Below are 19742 nucleotides of genomic sequence, written 5' to 3'. Positions count from 1 at the left end.
AAACTGGCTTCAGGGCTTCCTCAAACTCACATTTAGTCTGTTTCCATGTGGTTCTCCAAATAAATGGAAAATACGGTGAAAGAGGAAAAACACTTTTAAAAAATAGAAAAAGCATCAGATAAAATAGAGAAATTATTCATCCAGATTCCAAATTATTCAGCAAGTTCGGAAAACTCAGCTTCCCAAAGATATGACATTATCAAAAGGAATGTAGTGAAATCTAACATTGAAACTGTGAATTACCTTGAGCTAATAGTTTACAGTGTCTGACAAACATTATTGTGTTTCCTTCAGTCTTTTGAAATTCTCTGAAATGCTCCTACAAAATTCACTGTGATGCCATAGTTTAGGAACCACAGGTCTAGGTTAATAAGTAGTCCATAGTGTTCTGGGACAAGATAAAAAATAATAATAATTATTACAGTTCAATAAGGAAAGTCTTGTGTTGCAAGAAGACAGTAATAACAGTAATGGGAAAGTTGGATCAGATTTTATGTAATATTAGATTAGATAGCATATTAAGGCCTTCTGCTTTTTCTGTAGTTCATCATCGCAAGAGGTTTATAGGCAAAGGGAATAGATGAAAAATCCATTAGAGGTAAGAAAGGAATCAATTCCTAAAATGAGGGCAAATGTATGGACAATCATTTGGTAATCCAACAATATCTAAGCACCCTCTGCCTGGCCAGCAGACATATAACACCACACAAAGCAAGAAAAAAGACAAGCATCCAACTGAAAATGCCCTCCACCTCTTACTATCTCCTACATCGTCTCTTGGACACAATGATTCTGTTGTGCCATTGACACTCAAACGGTGCCCAGCATGTAGTAGATGTCTAATAAATGATTATATATTCATTAGAAAAGACAGAACACAAGGGAATATTTAAGAAGCTACATATGTAGATTTCAACAACTGAGTATTTATTTATTACATAGAAAGGAAGCATATAGTAAAGTGCTTCACATCTCCAATTGAGAAGATCAAAAGCTTTGCAGTCAAAGGAATTAACATAAATTTATTCAATGTCAGTTTCACACAAATATCTTGAAGGGAAGTTGAGAATGTGAATTCTATGAGTTTTTTTTCTGTTCTGTAAGCACAATAAAATTTTTAATAGATACAAATCTAATCTACAATGACAAAGGAGGGACCAACTTTCTGGGCCAAGTCACAGCATAGTCAATGGTAGAACAAATGTACATCTGAATGAAAAGAATGCTGTTTTCCTCTTCAATCCTGGAACAAATTACAACTATGTGCAGAAGTAGGCAGACCTGACAGCAGTTTGTCCAGTTGTGTTTCCCCACCCACTCATTCTTACCACATAATTTAGTGGTGGTTCAACTGGGGAATTATAAAACACAACTTTCCATTAGAATAATAATAATCAATTTTCATGATCTTGCCCTCAAAGTAAAACTGAGTACATAGATTTTAATGTTGCAGATACAGAACCCCCTGGGTATGGCTAGATCCAACTTGTTTCAGGCCAATACTGTTGTGTATCTTCTTTTAAGTGAGTTTTTGCTTTTTCTTTTTCCCCCCACTTGACTACCTTTAGAAACGCTGCTTTTAATCAACCAGGAAATCATCCCAAATACAGCCTTGTTAGGTACATCAGGTACGTACAACTGCGTAATGGTAACATTATTGTAACTAAGATACGAAGTTTTTCATCCATTAAGTTACTTCCGAGGGACTGGTTTTCTCCAAGTTTTGCTGTCCTTCTTAGCTAAAATTTCCTCTGGAATTACCATTCTGTTCATTTTGTATAATGCAGATTAATTCAATATCACCAGCCCCTACTTCCAAACTCATCTCCAAGCTCATGCTTGGCAATAACAAAATCCATCAGGGAACTCAACTGAACCAACTGTGACATTTATATAATCAGCCACACAAAAGGTTGGCAAAGTCCCTTCTAAAAACAATTTGTATTTTAATATTAATTTCCTTTTCCAGCATTTCACAATGTCAGTACAGTAACATTTTCTAAAGTCCTGGTTGGATCAAATGTTAATGTTCTTTGTTAAAGAATCAATTATTCAATGGCACTTGCTAAAGAACTGCAAGGCTGACTTTGTTTGAGGAGACTATTGCAATACAAGTAGGGACCTCTGCAGTGAGAGAAAGAGAATGAGCTCATCTTCTCAGACAATAAGGAGAAGTGGGAATGTAAAGACAAGGACCAGGGTGGGCATCATTGGATGAAAAGTCACTAAGAGGAAACAATAGGGTAAGGGGTATTCAGGGTAAACCAACTTAACAGGCTTCTTACTGAAGACAGGCCAGGGTGATCAGACATCACCTGGGGGATGGTGGAGGAAAACTCTATCAGGTATCTAGGGTGATCAAGTATCATGGACAGGTAATGCCGGCTAAACTAAGTTAGCAGGGTTCTTGCTAAAATTGGACAAAGAATGCAAAGATGAACACAGAAGCCCAAAACTCAAGGCTTGAGAAGAGAGTTTGAAAGAGTCTACTTAGAGTTTCATCAAGGAAAGGATCTTTGTCAGTCCCTGCACTTGTTCAAGGAAAAACAAAGAATATAAGTCTGTTTTCTCACCTTTGACCAAACTGTTCATTAACAGCCAGCTGAGTCACCTGTTGGGACCTAATAGCAGTGGATATTTGCTGTATGGTGCAAGCATTCAGGCATTTAAAGAGGAAAATTTCTGTGGAAACAAAATAAAAACAAAGATTATTAGTCATGCCAGCTTTTGAGTCCTAAAAGCAGCCAGTCAAAAAGATTTTAAAATGTTGTGCTCCAAGTCTCTTCAGGTGGTAGAAGGAGGACAGCAGTGGTCATCTGACAAATATCCTGGCTTGCAACTGGGATGTCTTTGGTGATGGCATTGGGTGTTTGGGTGAACTGCCTGAGTGGCCCACACAGCAGCAGGCATGGAGGTTGTCAGTACATGATCTGCTGTGATTTTTTTGGTAGTTTATGATAACTCATCTAGCCTCAGCTTGTAATGCTTCAGGAAAAGAGCAGTTTTAGTTATCAACGATGCCAAGTCAGGAGAGTGGGAAAAAAATGGAAACATTAATTTGGAGAATTGTAACCAGATATGGAAGAAACTAGAATAATTCAGAATATAGTCCAGTTTATACATGGATAACAAGGGAGAAAATGAAGTTTACAAAGAGGCAAAAAATCGCTCAAATGAACAGGATTATAATCTAATGCCCACAAGGGTGCATGATAATTTTCCATGGAAACAAAATTTCTACAATCACCCTCCTTTGGACCTCGTTTACAAAATGAATCTAATCTCATTAGATTAAGCCTGATTATTTACATAAGTGCAACAAGAGTCATTGACCAAGTAGACCTTTAATAAGGAATTTTAGATTAGATTTTTTCAAAGCCCCTTGAGCCCAGGAAGCCAAGCCAAGAACTCACCACCAGATTTTTCTTGTGGTAACCACAGATTTCAGAGAATTCCTCTTTTCTTGAGATTCCCACAATATCCTGAGGTTCCTGAGCCTGCCAAAAAGTGATCTCCTTACGTAGATGTAAAACTGGGAATGCTATGAGCGAGGTACCAGGCCAGGTTTCCCAAGAGGGCTTTGTAAGCATCGACCCCATAAAATCTGCTGTTGTTTCTTAAAGTCAGCTTCTATGCACACCATTTTCTGATATGACATTCCAGTCAAAGCCTTAGTAAAACAATTAATTTTTCCAATTCTATTCTGTTACAAGGAGAACAGATTCTTATCGAACTTATGCAAATAATTATATTGCCAGGATGATAAGAATACTTAATAATAGTTTACAAATTTTGGAAAGACCAGATAGGGAAAAACAATAAATGTTTCATCTCTGTTCACAAAGATATACTTTACCAAATTGCTGTAAGTTACGGATAGCTTAAGAGAAAAGAGGAACAGGATTCCTTAAATCTGGAAAATAAAACATTAAATTACCAGCAATATTCCAAACAAAACCACAGTCACTCTTTGTCAGTTCATTCAGTTCCATGTAATTAATTTTTATCTGCTTGATTTGTGGTTCACAGTTTCATAAACATTTCTGTTTCTAAATATCTGATGAGCTTTCACATGACAAGAAAATTTGGTTATTTCTGTGACATACAACAAAAATAAAAACCACACAACAAGATACTGGCAATTTTCTATGACCTTCATACAATCTTATTACAATGAATATAATGCCTACATATGTAATATTCACCCATACAAATATAATCTGGGAAAAGAAAAAGCATCTTTTCTTTTATGTATTTGCAGAAAAGCAACATCTCTTATTTGACATGCCTTTCCATAAAATTTTTAAAACAACTTCATTGAGGTATAATTGATGTACAATTAAAACTGCACATTTTTTCAACTTTTATGTTCGAGTCAGTGGGTACATGTGCGGCTTTGTTACCTGGGTACATTATGTGATGCTGAGGTTTGGAGTACGAATGAATGATCCTGTCACCCAGGTACTGAGCGTCATACCCAATAGTTAGTTTTTCAACCCTTGCCCCCTCCCATTTCCCGCTACAATAGTCCCCAGTGTCTATTATTGACATCTGTATGTCCATGAGTACTCAATGTTTAGCTCCCAGTTTTAAGTGAAAATATGCGGCATTTGTTTTTCTGTTCTTGTGTTACTTAGGATAATAGCTTCCAGCTGCATCCATGTTCCTAGAAAGGACATTATTCTATTTTTCTTTATGCCTACATAGTATTCCATGGTGTATGTGTACCATATTTTCTTTATTCAATACAACACTGATGGGCACCTGAGTTGATACCTTGTCTTTGCTATTGTGAATAGTGCTGAGATGAACATGTAGGTAAAACACTTTGTTTTCTTTAGAATATTGTAATAGGCCATTCTTGCATTGCTATAAAGAAATATCTGAGACTGAGTAATTTATTGGAAAAGTGGTTTAATTGGTTGAGAGTTTTGCAGGCTCTACAGGAAGCATGGCACCAGCATCTGCTTCTGGGAAGTCCTCAGGAAGCTTTTACTGATGGCAGAAGGTGAAGCAGGAGCAGATACTTCACGTGGTAAAAGTAGGAGCAAGAGAGAAAGGGGCTGGGGGAGGCATCACACACTTTTAAATGGTGTGAACTCAGAGGCAGAGGCCACTTATCAACAAGAGGATGGTCCAAGCCATTCATGAAGGACCTGCCCCTGTGATGAAAACACCTCTCACCAAGCCTCACCTCCAACACTGTGGATGAGATTTCAACATGCGATTCGGGTGGGGACACACAACTAAGTGCTCTCCGATATTACTCAGTAATGGGAGTGCTGTGTTGAATGGTAGTTGTAAGTTCTTTGAGAAATCTTCCAACTGCTTTCCATAGTGGCTGAACTAATTTACATTCCCACCAATAGTGCATAAGCATTCCCTTTTTTCTGCAGCCTTGCCAGCAACTGTTGTTTTATGACTTTTTAATAGTAGCCATTCAGACTGGTGGGAGGTGTTGTCTCCTCGTGGATATGGTTTGCATTTCTCTGATGATTAATGAGGCATAGCATCTTTTTAAATATGTTTGATGGCTGCTTGTATGATTTCTTTGGAGAAGTTCATGTCTTTCACCCATTTTTTAATGGGGTTGTTTTTCGCTTGTTTTCTCTACATCCCTGCAACACTTGTCATCATTTGTTTTGTTTTGCTTTGCTTTTATAGTTACCATCCTAACATGTGTGAGGTAATATTGCATTGTAATTTTCATTTGCATTTCCCTTATGATTATTGACACAGAGCATTTTTTCACATTCTTTGTTGGCCATTTATGTCTTCTTTAGAGAAATGTCTATTTAATTCCTTTGTCCAGTTATTTGTCAACATAGTTTGGATATTTGTCTCCACCCAAATCTCATGTTGAATTATAATCCCCAATGCTGGAGGTAGGGCAGGGTGGGAGGTGTTTGGGTCATGGGAGCAGATAGCTTAATGCTACCTTCGCGATAGTGAGTTCTTGTGAGATCTGGCCATTTACAAGTGTGTGGCACCTACCCCCTGACTCCCTATGTTGCTCCTGCTTCCACCATGTGTGATGCCTGTTCCCCCTTCACCTTCTGCCATGATCGGAAGTTTCCTGAGGTCTCCCTAGAAACAGAAGCTGCTATGCTTCCTGTACATCCTACAGAACCATAAGCCAATTATACCTCTTTTCTTTATAAATTATCCAGTCTCAGGTATTTCCTTATAGCAATGCAAGAACAGTCTAATACATTTGTCTTTTTGCTATTAAGTTGCAGGAGTTTCTTACACATTTTGGACATTAACCCCTCAGATAAATAGTCTGCAAATAACTTTCTCCCATTCTGCTTATATATTTAACATGTCAAATTAACCTAATTCATTTAACATGTCTCTTTTTACAAGATGAAAGAACAAATCCTTTAAAATTTGCAGGGGCCCTCTAGGAAATCTCAAAGTCATCTCAAGAACAAGAACATTTCATTGAGAATTTAATGTTTGGAGATGGTCAAAAACTTCTGACCGTTTGAACACTTGATTAAACAGGATTACAGATCACTGTAAAACAATACTTACCCTATTTTCAGTAATCAAGGACATAATAAATGTCAACATAAAGCACAAAAAAAAATGCTCTGATAAGACACAAGATCTTAGTTTCACAGGCAGATTACTCAAAGGGGGGAAAAACCTGTTTGAATTTCTTGTTAACAACCATGAATCAGAAGACTTTTAGGATTTTCTTTTCCCCTGATGTATGTAGACCACCTTCTACACTGAGAAGATATCTAGCAGTTTTCTGAGTGTCTCCAAAGCCCACCTGAGTAATTAAAATATTTCATCTATTTCCAATTAGCCTTGTCGTTTCAGCCTCAGGACATTGGATTTAGGGGATCCTGAGTCCCTTGGAAGCCCCTGATAATGACAAGAGACCTTAAGTGTAAGTGATGCATGCCCCAGAGTGAGAAGGAAAAGGTCTGGCAGGGGTAGACAGAGAGATGGAGGAGGTAGGGAGCTGAAGGGAGCACATCAAAGAGTGCAAGTGAACTGGAGGGAAGATAGCAGGAGCTGGTGGGAAAACCAAAAGAAGGAGGAGCGAAGGTAATGAAAAGAGAGAGGTCTTAGAGGAGCTCATCTGCGGAGACCTTATGTTTCCTAAAGAGGGAAGTTCCAAATCATCTTCAACAAAATCATGCCAACAACAAGCAGGTAACAGATCTGGTATAGCATCGTAACAGCAGGAGGTCAAGAAGAGGGGTTTTGGTCAGCTGAGAAGTTCTCATAGAAGAACCAGGGTTAAATACAGAGAGCAAGAAGGCCTCACAAAGAGCCAGGAAAAAATTTCCAGCCCAGTAGTCAGGGAGTAATCGCCACTCAAAACAGAGAACCAGAAAGAAAAACTTCCAGCCCAGAGAGTCAAGGAATAATTCCCACTCAAAACAGAGAAAGAAAGAAGACCTTTCAATTCAAGAGATACCTTTCAAAAGAAGCCAGCCCAGGCATGGTGGCTCACGCCTATAATATCAGCACTTTGGGATTTGGGCAGGCAGATCACCTGAGGTCAGGAATTCAACACCAGCCTGTCCAACATGGTGTCTCTACTAAAAATACAAAATTAGCTGGGTATGGTGATGCATGCCTATAATCACAGCTACTTGGGAATCTTAGGCAGGAGAATTGCTTGAACCTGTGAGGCGGAGGTTGCAGTGAGCCAAGATGGTACCATTGCACTCCTGTCTGGGCAACAAGAGCAAAACTCCATTTCAAAAAAAAGAAAAAAAATAAGAAGCCTGGGACTCTAACCCAGCTTTAGAGAGTATATCAGAATCTCAAGAATCAAAATCTGTCCTTACCAGCTTCAGCATATATTTGTCCAGAGCAATGGTTCCAGAGTCTGTCTCACCAATGGATCCCCAACAATCAGTCGGGAGTGAAGACAAAGTCTTCAAAGCCTTCTCACTTAGGTGAGAGATTCAAGAGCCTAATAATGAATCTAATCCTATCTGAGTCACAGAATCATAACTGTTATCGAACAAGATTATTCATTTATTTGTTAAAGAAAGGAAAACTTTATCCACTGGGTACTATATATATAGGTATAGAGACCACTGCAATGAGGCATTGCAGTTGGAGAGAGAAATTGAGCTCAACTCCAAATAGAACAAGAAGAGTGGAAATTCATAGACAAGAAGAAGGGTGAGGGTCATTGGATAAAAAATCACTAAGAAAAAACATCAAGAATTAGGGGAGATTTAGGCTAAGCCAACTGACTAGGTTTCTTGCTAAAGGCATGCTACAGTGATCAGACATCACCAGGGGATTGTGGGGAATAAGGAACCCAACTAAGTATCGTGAGTGGAGGACTCTGGTTAAACTGACTTGGAAAGCTTCTTGCTAAAATTGAGCAATGCAGAGACAAACACAGAAGCCCAAAAGTCAGGGTGTAGTTGAGAAGAAAATTTAGAGTCTGACTAGCATTTCCTCAAGGAGAGAATCTATTACCTCTCATTCTTGTCTTTGAACCATTTTCCACATTGCCTTTTTTCTCAGTCTCCCCCGAACCTCCTTAAGGAACCTCAAGAAACCAAACTCTTAGTGCTCAAGGATTCTCAGTCCCATCACTTTTCAAATTCTATCCCTGCTTTCACAAAGGAAAAAAAAGGTGAAGAGAGATGAGCAAAGGAAAAAATCATTGGTTATTAAAAGCACCAACTTGTAATCTACGTCCTTTTTCAAGAGTGAAGAAAGTGTTGGGTTGTCTGAGCTAAAAAACCAAAACTACAATCCGATAGACTTCATGTCAGTGTACGAAATTATCCTAAAATTAATTTTAATGAGAAGCTGTCAGTCTCTAAAATATCCTATATGCAATTTAATTGCCTGCTTAGTTTATTTTTTAATCAAGATGCACAAACAATTCCCTCTACTCCCGTATTTCTGAATTAATAAAGATGCTTTTTCATCCGCTGGAAAAGTCTCACAAGACAAGGTAAGTATTAAATGTATGTTAGCTGATACTTATGAACTTGACAGAAGAAGGCTGAGTCTTTTAAAAAGTGAAAAAGAAATGAAATTGCCATAAGACACAAGTCCCAGAAATCTTAGTTTGCAGATAGGTGAGTTAATGGTCACTTTTGATCTCGGCTGAAGTCATCTAGTTCTTGCAATTCATTATACAGGCAATTACCAGTAATAAGTTTCTCCAGAAACACAGCAACTACTTTTTCAAGACTATTTCCAATTATAACAGCAATAGTTACCTGTCAGGAAATTACTAATAGATGAGTGGCAACAGGAATATATTAACAAGCAGAGTTTAAAGACAAGAGAATTTTATAAAGTTCTTTCCTTGTTACATTCTTGAGGGGAAAAGTCAATATACTGTGTAAAAAGAGACAAATGAATCCCCGGCAGTGATTATGGTGCATGGCTGTTCTAACTCACATGTTATTAACCCACAGATTTATTAGTGTGATTTGAAATACCATCCACTCCCCTTGCAAGAAATGGTTTAATTATAAGACACGAAAAACTACCTTCAAGTTCTTATGTTTTCTTTCCAACATTATACTGCCCTCCTATGGAAACAGAGATAGGTCCCCTACCTTTGGATGCTGAATTTTTAAAAATGTGTTTCAAGCTTATCACCAGGTATTTCAGGAAAGTAGAAGAATTTTAGAAAGTTATAAACAAATACCATATATACGATACCATTCCTGAATCCACTTGAGCTTCTAACTTAGTAGAGAATGCCATTTACATTTCTAAAAAATGTGTGTCCACTAGAGTTCTGAAACACGCCAAGACGATTACTGTTACTGAGCAAGTCTGTATAACTAGACTATCGTCAACATAAAAAGCCTTTTAGTAAGCTTCTAATGCTTATATTGCAATGGGGTGGTTTGAAATATTATGCTCTTCCTACCAGATCAATTTCAAGGAGTGTGAAGTAGAAAGCCCATCCTAGCAGACTTTCAAAACAGCAATATTTGAAGTTTGGAATGTACAAGAATGCAGGCAAGCACTCAAGCATGTACATCTTGTGCAGTGTTTGTGGATAAAAAAACATAATGAAAATAGAATGAGATGAGCACATTATACAACATATCTGTTTTAGTTCTTGTTGTATGATATATGCACTTATTATCATAAGCCATAAGATGCAATGAACACATCAATCACATAAGCAGCTTTTATATCACACACAAAGTGCTGCTCATGCTATAAAATAAAATAAAGCTATTAATTTCTTTGCCTCAGCCAATGAGCCAAAACTAGGAAAATGAATTGTCATTGTAAACACTTGCTAATATCACCTCTCTAATATTTATCAAGATATGTGAGGATGGCAAGTCTAGACATACAAACTCTTGATTTTCCCCACACAGCAGTTGGCCTCAGTTGATTCCCCTTCGCTGAGTTTTTTCTATCTCATAAATTCTTACATGAGAAGTTTAACTCCAAGAGAAAAAAAAAGCAGTCAAAGTCCAGTACTGCTATTTATGATGTATATAAATCTGAGTCATTTCAGCATCACTTGTTCACGTAAGATGAAAAACAAGTTCTATTGATTCCCACAAGTCTAACCTAGCTCTATGTCCCTTAGGATCTAATGAAACTCAGGCATTTTCTTGCATTATAATGATTCTATTTCCTCAATAGTAGTGTATTCATTGCTATATCTTATAAGTCTGCTAAAGTTTATGGCTCTTTCACTAATACTGTGATAAATATTTGGTACCGCATAATAAAATAGCCAACAAATTATAATTTTACCTTCTGCTCTGCATAATTATAATTACTGCCCTTAAGAATACAGAGTAGCCTTTTGTCAATTTTCTGTGATTATTATTTTCAAAGGTAGAGTTTTTAAATTATTAATATGAAGAGGCTAAAAATTGCAACAACAGCACTTGAATATTGAGAAATACAAATAGGTACTCAGATATCTGTGCTTAAGTCACATTTTAAGAAAGTAAGTATAGAATGCATTCACGTATAGATATGTATCAAAGATTTTAGTTAAATTTTATCTCAGGGCTTAACATTTAGCAACAATAGGGGCAGCTAACAGCTACTGAGTCGTAATACATAACAGGCTGTTTCTTAGAAACTTGATATACATTACCATATTTAACCCTCAAACAACCCCTTGGGCAAATATTGCTATGGACCAATGTTACAGATAAGGAAATAAAACTTAGCAAGTTTGTTCCAAGAACAATGAGTTGTTATTATAAAGGAGGGGCAATTGTCATTATCATTCAGACTATATTCCTGTTCAATTTCCCTGGATTCACTTCTACTCCCTAGAAGGAGGGAACCATAATAAAGTAGCAGAACCTAATATTCAAAGTATCTGTGAGACACTAAAAGCATATGGCTAAATTTCTCTTTAGCCTCTTTTACAAGATTATGATCCAGTACGGGTGGGGGACACTGTTGGCGCGTGGAAAGTAGTGGGTGGACTATACTCCAGATATCTTCCCTCTAGGATGGAGGGAAGAGATAAGATAACAGAGACAAGCATGAGCACCTCTCTGAGGGGTCTGTCAGTTACCTTGACTCCAACCATCCCTAGAGTCAGAATAAGAACAAAAATTTCAGGCACCAGAGGACAAATGATAGGCTTGCTTGGGAGTACAATGCTATATAATTTATAAAGGGACTTCAAGAACTCAAGTGAGGAAACTGAGGGAATGGGGTTTCTTATGGAACAGATGAGAATAATAACATCAATAATATACATATTGTTTTGTGCCTTTTACTGTGATCTATGCCAGTACGTACTGTTGAAAACAAAGCACCCCAACTTTTCATCTGGAACCGCCATCTCTTTTGTAATTTGCCAAAATGACAAACAAAAAGGGAAAAAGAGGAAGCACCCATTATATGTTCTCTAAGCTTTTTAGAAAACTTGGAGTTGTTCCTTTGGCCACCTATATGGGAATCTACAAGAAAGGTAATATCGTAAACACCAAGAGAAGGGGCACTGTTCACAAGAGAATGGTCCACACATGTTACCATGGCAAACCTGGAGTCTCTAATGTCACCCAGCATGCTATTGGCTTGTTATAAGCAAACAAGTTAAGGAAAAGATTCTTGCCCACAGAATCGGTGTGGGTGTGCATATTAAGAATATTAAGCACTCTAAAACTTGAGATAGCTTTCTGAAAAGTATGAAGGAAGATGACTAGAAAAAGAAGGATGCCAAAGAGAAGGCATCCTGGATTCAAGTGAATGCCAGCCTGCTCCACCCAGGGAAGCACGCTCCGTGAGAACAAACGAAAAAGAGCCTGAGCTGCTGAAACCTAAGCCCTGTGAACTGACAGCACAATAGACAGTAAGAAATAAAATCATGAAATAAAACATATCTGAATTGTTTAAAAAACACTCAAAACTTAGTGACTTAAAACAACAGTTGTTTTATTATATTTTGTGGTTTCTGTGGGTCAGAAATTTGGAAATATCAGACTGAATCGTTCTGACATCGATTGAGGTGAAATTGAGTAGAGGTAAGGCTGGAGTAGCTGGGGACCAGCTGGGCACCTCTCTCTCTTCATATCGTCTTAAGCCTCCCCATGTGGCCCCACCATGTGAACTAACTTGGATTTCCTCATAGTATGGAAGCCTCAGAAATGACAGTTACATGGTAGGTAAAGAGTTCTAGAGTAAATATTCCTTGAAAAATGTAAAAGCTGCATCACCTTTTATGACTTGGCCTTAGAAGTTGTGCAGGGACAACTTTGTCCCATTCTATTGGTACAAGACAGTCACCAAATCCAGATTCAAGAATGCAGGATTTCGATTCCCTCTGGATGGGATAGTGACAAGGATCTAGAAGAGCCTATGGGATGGATTGCATGCATCTTTGGAATATATCATCTGCCACAGAATTAGAGACAAGTTTTTGCTTTTCTAGAGCTGACACTCTAGTTTGGGATGGGCAGGAGAAGGAAACAGACCACAGTCAAATAAACTAACAAAGAACATGATTTCTAATACCGAGCACAATAATAAAAAGAACAAGGTAATGTGAGGGTGACCAAGGCTGATTGAAAGATTACTTTGAATGGGGAGGTCAGGGAAGGCCTCTCAGTGGAGAGAACATTTGTCCTTGGGTGACATTTTTTTTAAGGGACTAAAAGGAGCCAGCCAATCAAATATTACGATGCAAATGATTCTAGGCATAGAGAATAACAAATGCCATGTACCTTTGCTCACATTTACTATGTTTATTATGCTTATGTTTACTGGGCTGAATGAAGAGGATGAAAAACAATAAAACTTGGGAGCAAGGGTTAAGGAGACAAGGATTATAAAGAGAAGTGAGAGGTACAGGCCTGTGTATTACTTTGCTAGTGCTGTCATAGCAAAGTATCACACACTGAGTGATTTAAACAACAGAAATTTATTTTCTCACAATTCTGGAGGCTAGAAGTCCAAGATCAAGACAAGCAGGGTTGGTGTCTTCTGAGGTCTCTCTCCTTAACTTGTAGATGGCTATCTTTTCACTATTTTTACATGATCTTCCCTCCGTGTGTGTCTGTGTGTCTGTGTGTGTGTGTGTGTGTGTGTGTGTGTATGTGTGTCCTAATTTCTTCTTTTTTTAAAGACACCAGTGGTATTGGATGAAGATCCACTCTAATGACCTTATTTTAACTTAATTACCTTTTTAAAGACTACATCTTCAATTACATGCATATCCTGAGGTACTATGGATTAGGACTTTAATACATTATTTTGGGGGAGACACAATTCAGCCTGTGACAACATGGTATGTTGACTTGTAGGCCACAGTAAGGAATGTGGATTGTATTCTAAATGCAAGGAAGCCAAATTATCTGGTTTGTATTTTTTAAGGAAGATGCTGGCTACTTTGTAGAAAATAGATTATAGAGAGGCAAGAATGAAAGCATGAAGTCTGGTCAAGTTTACTGCAGGAATCCACATGAGAGCTTATACAGGGTAGTTTGCCTCCCCCGTTACTTTTGCTGACACAAACCAAGAGCATTTCAAACCAGAGATACAAGTCAAGTAGCCTTTCTTTATAAAGATTTTTCCTTAACAGTTTTCAAAGAATTACTATGTTATCGAATGTGTAAAAACAAGTCTCAAGGATGTAAAAACAAGTCTCAAGGTTGTAAAAACAAGTCTCAAGTTTATATAAACAATCAGTACTTTAGTAACCATGTAACTTTACACTTTCTCAGAATACCATGTTTCTACATCTTTAAGAGAAGTAGTTTAAATGAAATGATCCAAAATATTTCTTCCAGTTCTAAAATTGTAGAATTGGGCCAGTTAACAAAAAAAAAAAGATAAATCTTGGAATGTCAAGTATAAAATTACGTGATACATAGTCTATGAATATTTTAATCAGTTTCATATCAAGTCCAGAAGTATTGGGCCAGGAGTTCAGGGATAACCTTGAATTAAAGTGAATACTTTTCAAGAATCTGTAGAGATCATTACAAGCCATTGTTTCAGTCTCCAGCAAAGAGACTTTTTACAGCTTTCTAGTTTATCATTGTTCAGCTACTGAGTCTGAAATAGACCCATCAGACTCATCTCTCAACTTATCAAAGCCTGTGACCGTTTTTAGACTTATTTCATGTCCAGACCATTAAAATCATATTCACAATCACAGGCATAACAATCATGACTAGTCACTCATCTTTTAAAACCCTCTCATAAAGACAAATTGCATCCTTCCTCCCATCAGTACTTCTGCCCGCTAATAGTGCTGTATTCTGAGAAAGCCTGACCATTTTCAAATGACTACACTCGCCCTTACCTTTACAACCTTTCCATTTCTGATTTCACCAGCCAACAAAATTGAAACTTCAGTAAGAGAAGCTGATCAAATGCAATTAATGGTAGTAAAAGCTGAAGATTCCTTGGCATTAATTTCACTGGCTTAAAGAAATCCCCAGGCCCAGTTAATAGCTGTAAGCTGAGGAAAAGCAAAAAAAATGATCAACTAACTCCCTTCTCCCCATATTAACCAGTAGTCCCAAAGCCAGAGTACAGGGACATAAATCATATTATCACACAGATGTGTCCTGGGATAGGAACCTATCTCACATACTTATTCCATTTCTGTGGAAAGAAGACTTGGCTGACTAGACAACCGCCTCCACAAGAAAAAAATGCTACCTGTCATTTATCCTTCATGTCACAACCCATTTATTTTGCCATTAGGTAAAGTGAGAAATAAGGCTTTTCGTTTATCTGTTGTTGACTCAGTTGTTTGCACTGGATTTCCTCACTACTGTCCTGCACCATCAGCCAGTGTCGTGCTTCCTGGAGGGCTACAGCCCAGGAACTGTTCTTGCTCTATGAATAACCTTGATTCCTAGTCAGAAGTTCTGCCCTGCCTCCTCTTCCAATCTGTGCAACTGTACTAATCTCCCAAAATGAACCTCTTGGGTCCTAGAGCAAGTTCTAAGGATCCGGCACCCTGCCTCCTGTTCTCTGAGCCCTAATCTTTGCTTGTGGGTCTGTGGCATTAGAGATTATCTCCCAAGATGTAAAAGAGTGCTTGAAATAAATGGCAGAGTAAAGAAGAGGAATTTTTTTAGCCAAAATTATCCGCAACACCCCACTATGTTCTTGTCCCACGTCTCTCAAAATGTCTAATCTTTTTAACCAGAGATTCACCCTCACTCCAATGATAGTGACATTTGAAAAGGGAAATGTAGAAGAAAGAAGACTCCAGCCCTTTCCACATCACATATACACATAAACATAGGATACTATTACCCTTCCCCTATATTTTCCAATTTCTAGTATGATAGACATTTTCACAATTATTCATACTTTAAGTAGTAGCTTTATGTGGCTTGCCACCACTTTCCTCATTCCTTTTTCTACTACATATCTTCCATGCCACCAACTCTTCTTCCAGGGCAAGTTGAAATGTCAACATAGGACCAAGAGTTCTCAAGCCCTTTAAAGATCTGTGTCCAGAAAACTCAAGAGCCATACTTTCTATATATTATTAAGCAACTGGTAATTCATTTTAACTAATTGCTTAGCACAGTGAATGAGAATGTGATGAAGACAAGGAGACTGTCATTTACTGAGTGTTTCTAACATGCAAAGAAAAAACTGGGATCGGTATTTTATCACATTATCTCATTTAATCCTCAAATAATTTTATGAAGTAGGGATTCCTTCATCCTCATTTTACAAATAAGAAGAATAAGATTTAGAGGAACTAAGGAACTTGCTCAAGTTTGCATAACTAATAAGGAGCAGAAATGAATAATTAAACTTGGGTACCTTGGTTGAAGATTTTGTACCCTAAAACAGCACTTATGAAATAATGGAGAGCATACATTAATATTTTAGAAGTACCAAGGGAAAATTTTTTGACTGCATTTTCTTGTCGCAATCTTCCATCTGCCTGTCAGTATTGGTGTATGATCCTTATTAAGCCTCAGCCTGAAGGAGCTAAGATTAACCAAATCCAGCCTCCTCCAGACAAGAAAAAGGCTTCCTAAATATAGGACATGGCTGAGATAAGAAAAGTCATTAGTAAGTTCTTTCCTCAGTATAAGTTTGCTGAATACATGAATGAGTGAACTGAATGAAATTGATTGGGGTTCTCTGAAACAGTTAATGCGCATAATGAAAAATATGCTTAGAATCAAAGAAAAATATTATCTTTCTCAAATCTACGCTTCCCTGCATAGCTTATTTTCCTCCTCCCAAAATAGCTAGGGAAAACTTTTCTTACCTAAGGCAGGGAAAGAGTGAGTAGTGCACTGTGACCTGTCGGCACTCCTTTTACCTTCCTTGACGTTTGAGAGTCTCGCCTGTTCATGCTTTAGAATTCATTCTTCAAATATTGCACAGAGCATCATGTATGCCATGAAGAGGTGTTTTACCATTGGAGTTCAATAAAAAGTTGCAAATAAGATCTTTTTTTGGAGAAAGACCTGCCTGGCCAAAGTAAGGGAGTGATTTGGAGATTTGAAAAGGTGAAAACAGAAAGGCCATATCTGATCTGTGTTCCTCCAGAAATTGAGCCAGAGATTTGGAATTGTGTGCAGAGTTTATTTGGGAAAATGATCCCAGGGAACAGAAATGAACCCACTGGGAAAAGTGAAACAGGAAAAGAGGAAAAACCAATCTAAGAAATCATCACTGGGTAGGTTACCTCTTTGTGCTACTGGGACTTCAATCCTCCTGGATGCTCTCTAAGGGAATGGGTAGCTTTCCTAAAAGGGAGTTAATTCCTTTGCATGTCTAAGGTTGTTCACGAACAGCACGGGTTGACATGACTCCTGTAGGAATTCCAAACAGCGGCAGCAAGGAAGTCCCAGGGTAGAAAACAAGAGATACGTGGTACAGTTCAGTTGAAGAGTTATCAGGCTGCCCCTGCAGGCACCTAGTTGCCTCATCAATGATAGGAAAAAACATTTGGGATGAGAGGATATAAAACCAGTGTTTAAAAATGGCCAATCTTTAGCTAGAGTCAAGGTGAGAAAAAAGACAAACAATGGTTAACAATGGTTAACCTGCCCATTGCACTGCTTGGATTTGCTTAAGCCTTACATTAAGTCCAGTTCATCACAGAGTCGTTAAGTTGACATGTTCACAATCTCTACAAAAGACAAGAAGATACAAAAAACAGCATTAAAAGGAATAAGAAGTCTTGGTGGTTCAGTTCCTGGTGCTTCAAGATGGACTCATACCTGCCACCCATTCTATATTTTCTAACCCTCAGCCAACACATTATATTTTTCGTTTTAATTTTTAATTTGTGTGCGTACATAGTAGGCATATGTATTTATGGGTTACGTGAGATATTTTGATACAGGTATGCAATGCATATTATTCACATCAGGGTAAATAAGGTATCCATCAATTCAAGCGTTTATCCTTTGTGTTACTAACAATCCAGTTACAGTCTTTTAGTTATTTTTAAATGTATAATTAAATTACTTTTGGCTGTAGTCATGCTGTTGTGCTAGCAAATACTAGGTCTTATTCATTCTTTCTAATTGTTTTTGTACCCATTAACCATCTCCATGTCCCCCACCCACTACTCTTCCCAGCCTCTGGTCATCATCCTTTTACTCTCTATATCCATGAGTTCAGTTGTTTTCATTGTTAGCTCCCAGAAATAAATGAGAGCATGCACAAATTGTCTTTCTGTGCCTGGCTTATTTCGCTTAACATAATGACCTCCAGTTCCATTCAAGTTGTTGCAAATGATAGGATCTCATTCTTTTGGTAGCTGAATAGTACTCTGTTATGTATATGTACCACATTTTCTTTATCCATTCATCTGTTGATGGACACAGATTGCTTCTAAATCTTGGTAATTGTGAATAGTGTTGCAATAAACATGAGAGTGTATATATCTCTTGGGTACACTGATTTCTTTTTGGGGGGTTATATACCTAGCACTGGGACTGATGGATCATATAATAGCTTTATTTTGGGCTTTTTGAGGTACCTCCAAAATGTTCTCCATAGTGGTTGATCACAGGGAACAGAAATGAACCCACTGGGATTCATTTAAAAAAATATATTATCTTTCTCAAATCTGTACTTCCCTACAGAGCTTATTTTCCTCTTCCCAAGCTAGGGAAACCTTTTCTTACCCAAGGCAGGGAGAGACAGAGCGGTGGACTGTGACCTCTCGGTCACATTCCTACCAAGAAGTAAAGTTTCCCTTTTTCCATATCCTCACCAGTATTTGTTATTGCCTTTTTGATAAAAGCTATTTTATCTTTTCGATAAAAGCTATTTTAACTGGGGTGAGATGATATCTCGTTGTAGTTTTGATGTACATTTCTCTGATGTCCAATGATGTTGAGCACCTTTTCCTATATCTGTTTGCCATTTGTAGGTCTTTTTTGAGAAATGTCTATTCAGATCTTTTGCCCATTTTAAAATTAGATTATTAAATTTTTTCCTCTAGAGTTGTTTGAGCTCCTTATATATTCTGATTATTAATCCCTTGTCAGATGGGTAGTTTGGAAATATTCTTTCCCATTCTGTGGGTTGTATCTTCACCTTGTTGACTGTTTCCTTTGCTGTGCAGAAGCTTTTTAACTTGATGCGATTCCATTTGTCCATTTTTCTTTGGTTGCCTGTGCTTGTCAGGAAATCTTTGCCCACACCAGTGTCCTGGGGAGTTTTCCCAATATTTTATTTTAGTAATTGCATAGTTTAAGGTCTTATATTTTCTTTTAGTAATTTCATAGCTTGAGGTCTTATATTTAAGTCTTTCATCCATTTGATTTGATTTTTTATATGATGAGATAGGGGTCTAGTTCTATTCTTTTGCATATAAATATCCAGTTTTCCCAGTATCATTTATTGAAGAAATTGTCCTTTCCTCAATGTATGTCCTTAGCACTTTTGTCAAAAAGAGTTCACTGTAGATATATAGATTTATATCTGGGTTCTCTATTTGGTTGCTTGGGTCTATGTGTCTGTTTTTATGCCAGCACCATGTCATTTTGGTTACTATAGCTCTGTAGTATAATTTGAAGTCAGGCAATATAATTCCTCCAGTTGTCTTCTTTCTGCTTAAGATAACTTTGGCTATTCTGGTCTTTTATGGTTCCATATAAAATTTAGGATTGTTTTCCTATTTCTGTGAAGAATGTCATTGATATTTTGATAGGGATTGCAATGAATCTGTAGATTGCTTTGGGTAGTATGGACATTTTTAAAATATTGATGTTTCTAATCCATAAACATGGAGCATATTTCCATGTTTTGGTGTCCTCTTCAATTTCTTTCATGAATGTTTT

The 19742-nt window shown here is 37.5% G+C and overlaps 1 long non-coding RNA gene across 2 annotated transcripts in view; it reads right to left on the bottom strand.

Moving 5' to 3' along the window:
* The window catches only part of LOC102122164 (uncharacterized), a 139858-nt gene that overhangs the window by 47582 nt on the left and 72534 nt on the right, over positions 1-19742 (bottom strand). The window contains exons 4-5 of one of the 2 annotated variants that reach the window (XR_012435214.1): positions 3857-3913; positions 2574-2682 (exon numbers count right to left, since the gene is read on the bottom strand). This is a non-coding gene — a long non-coding RNA (uncharacterized lncRNA). The remainder of the gene's footprint in view (positions 1-2573; positions 2683-3856; positions 3914-19742) is intronic. The other variant, XR_012435213.1, reaches the window with a different exon arrangement.

Source organism: Macaca fascicularis, chromosome 5 (assembly GCF_037993035.2).
Source record: "Macaca fascicularis isolate 582-1 chromosome 5, T2T-MFA8v1.1".
NCBI classification, from domain to species: Eukaryota; Metazoa; Chordata; class Mammalia; order Primates; family Cercopithecidae; genus Macaca; species Macaca fascicularis.
Note: the sequence above shows the minus strand (reverse complement) of the source record. Positions and strands in the feature narration are given on the sequence as shown.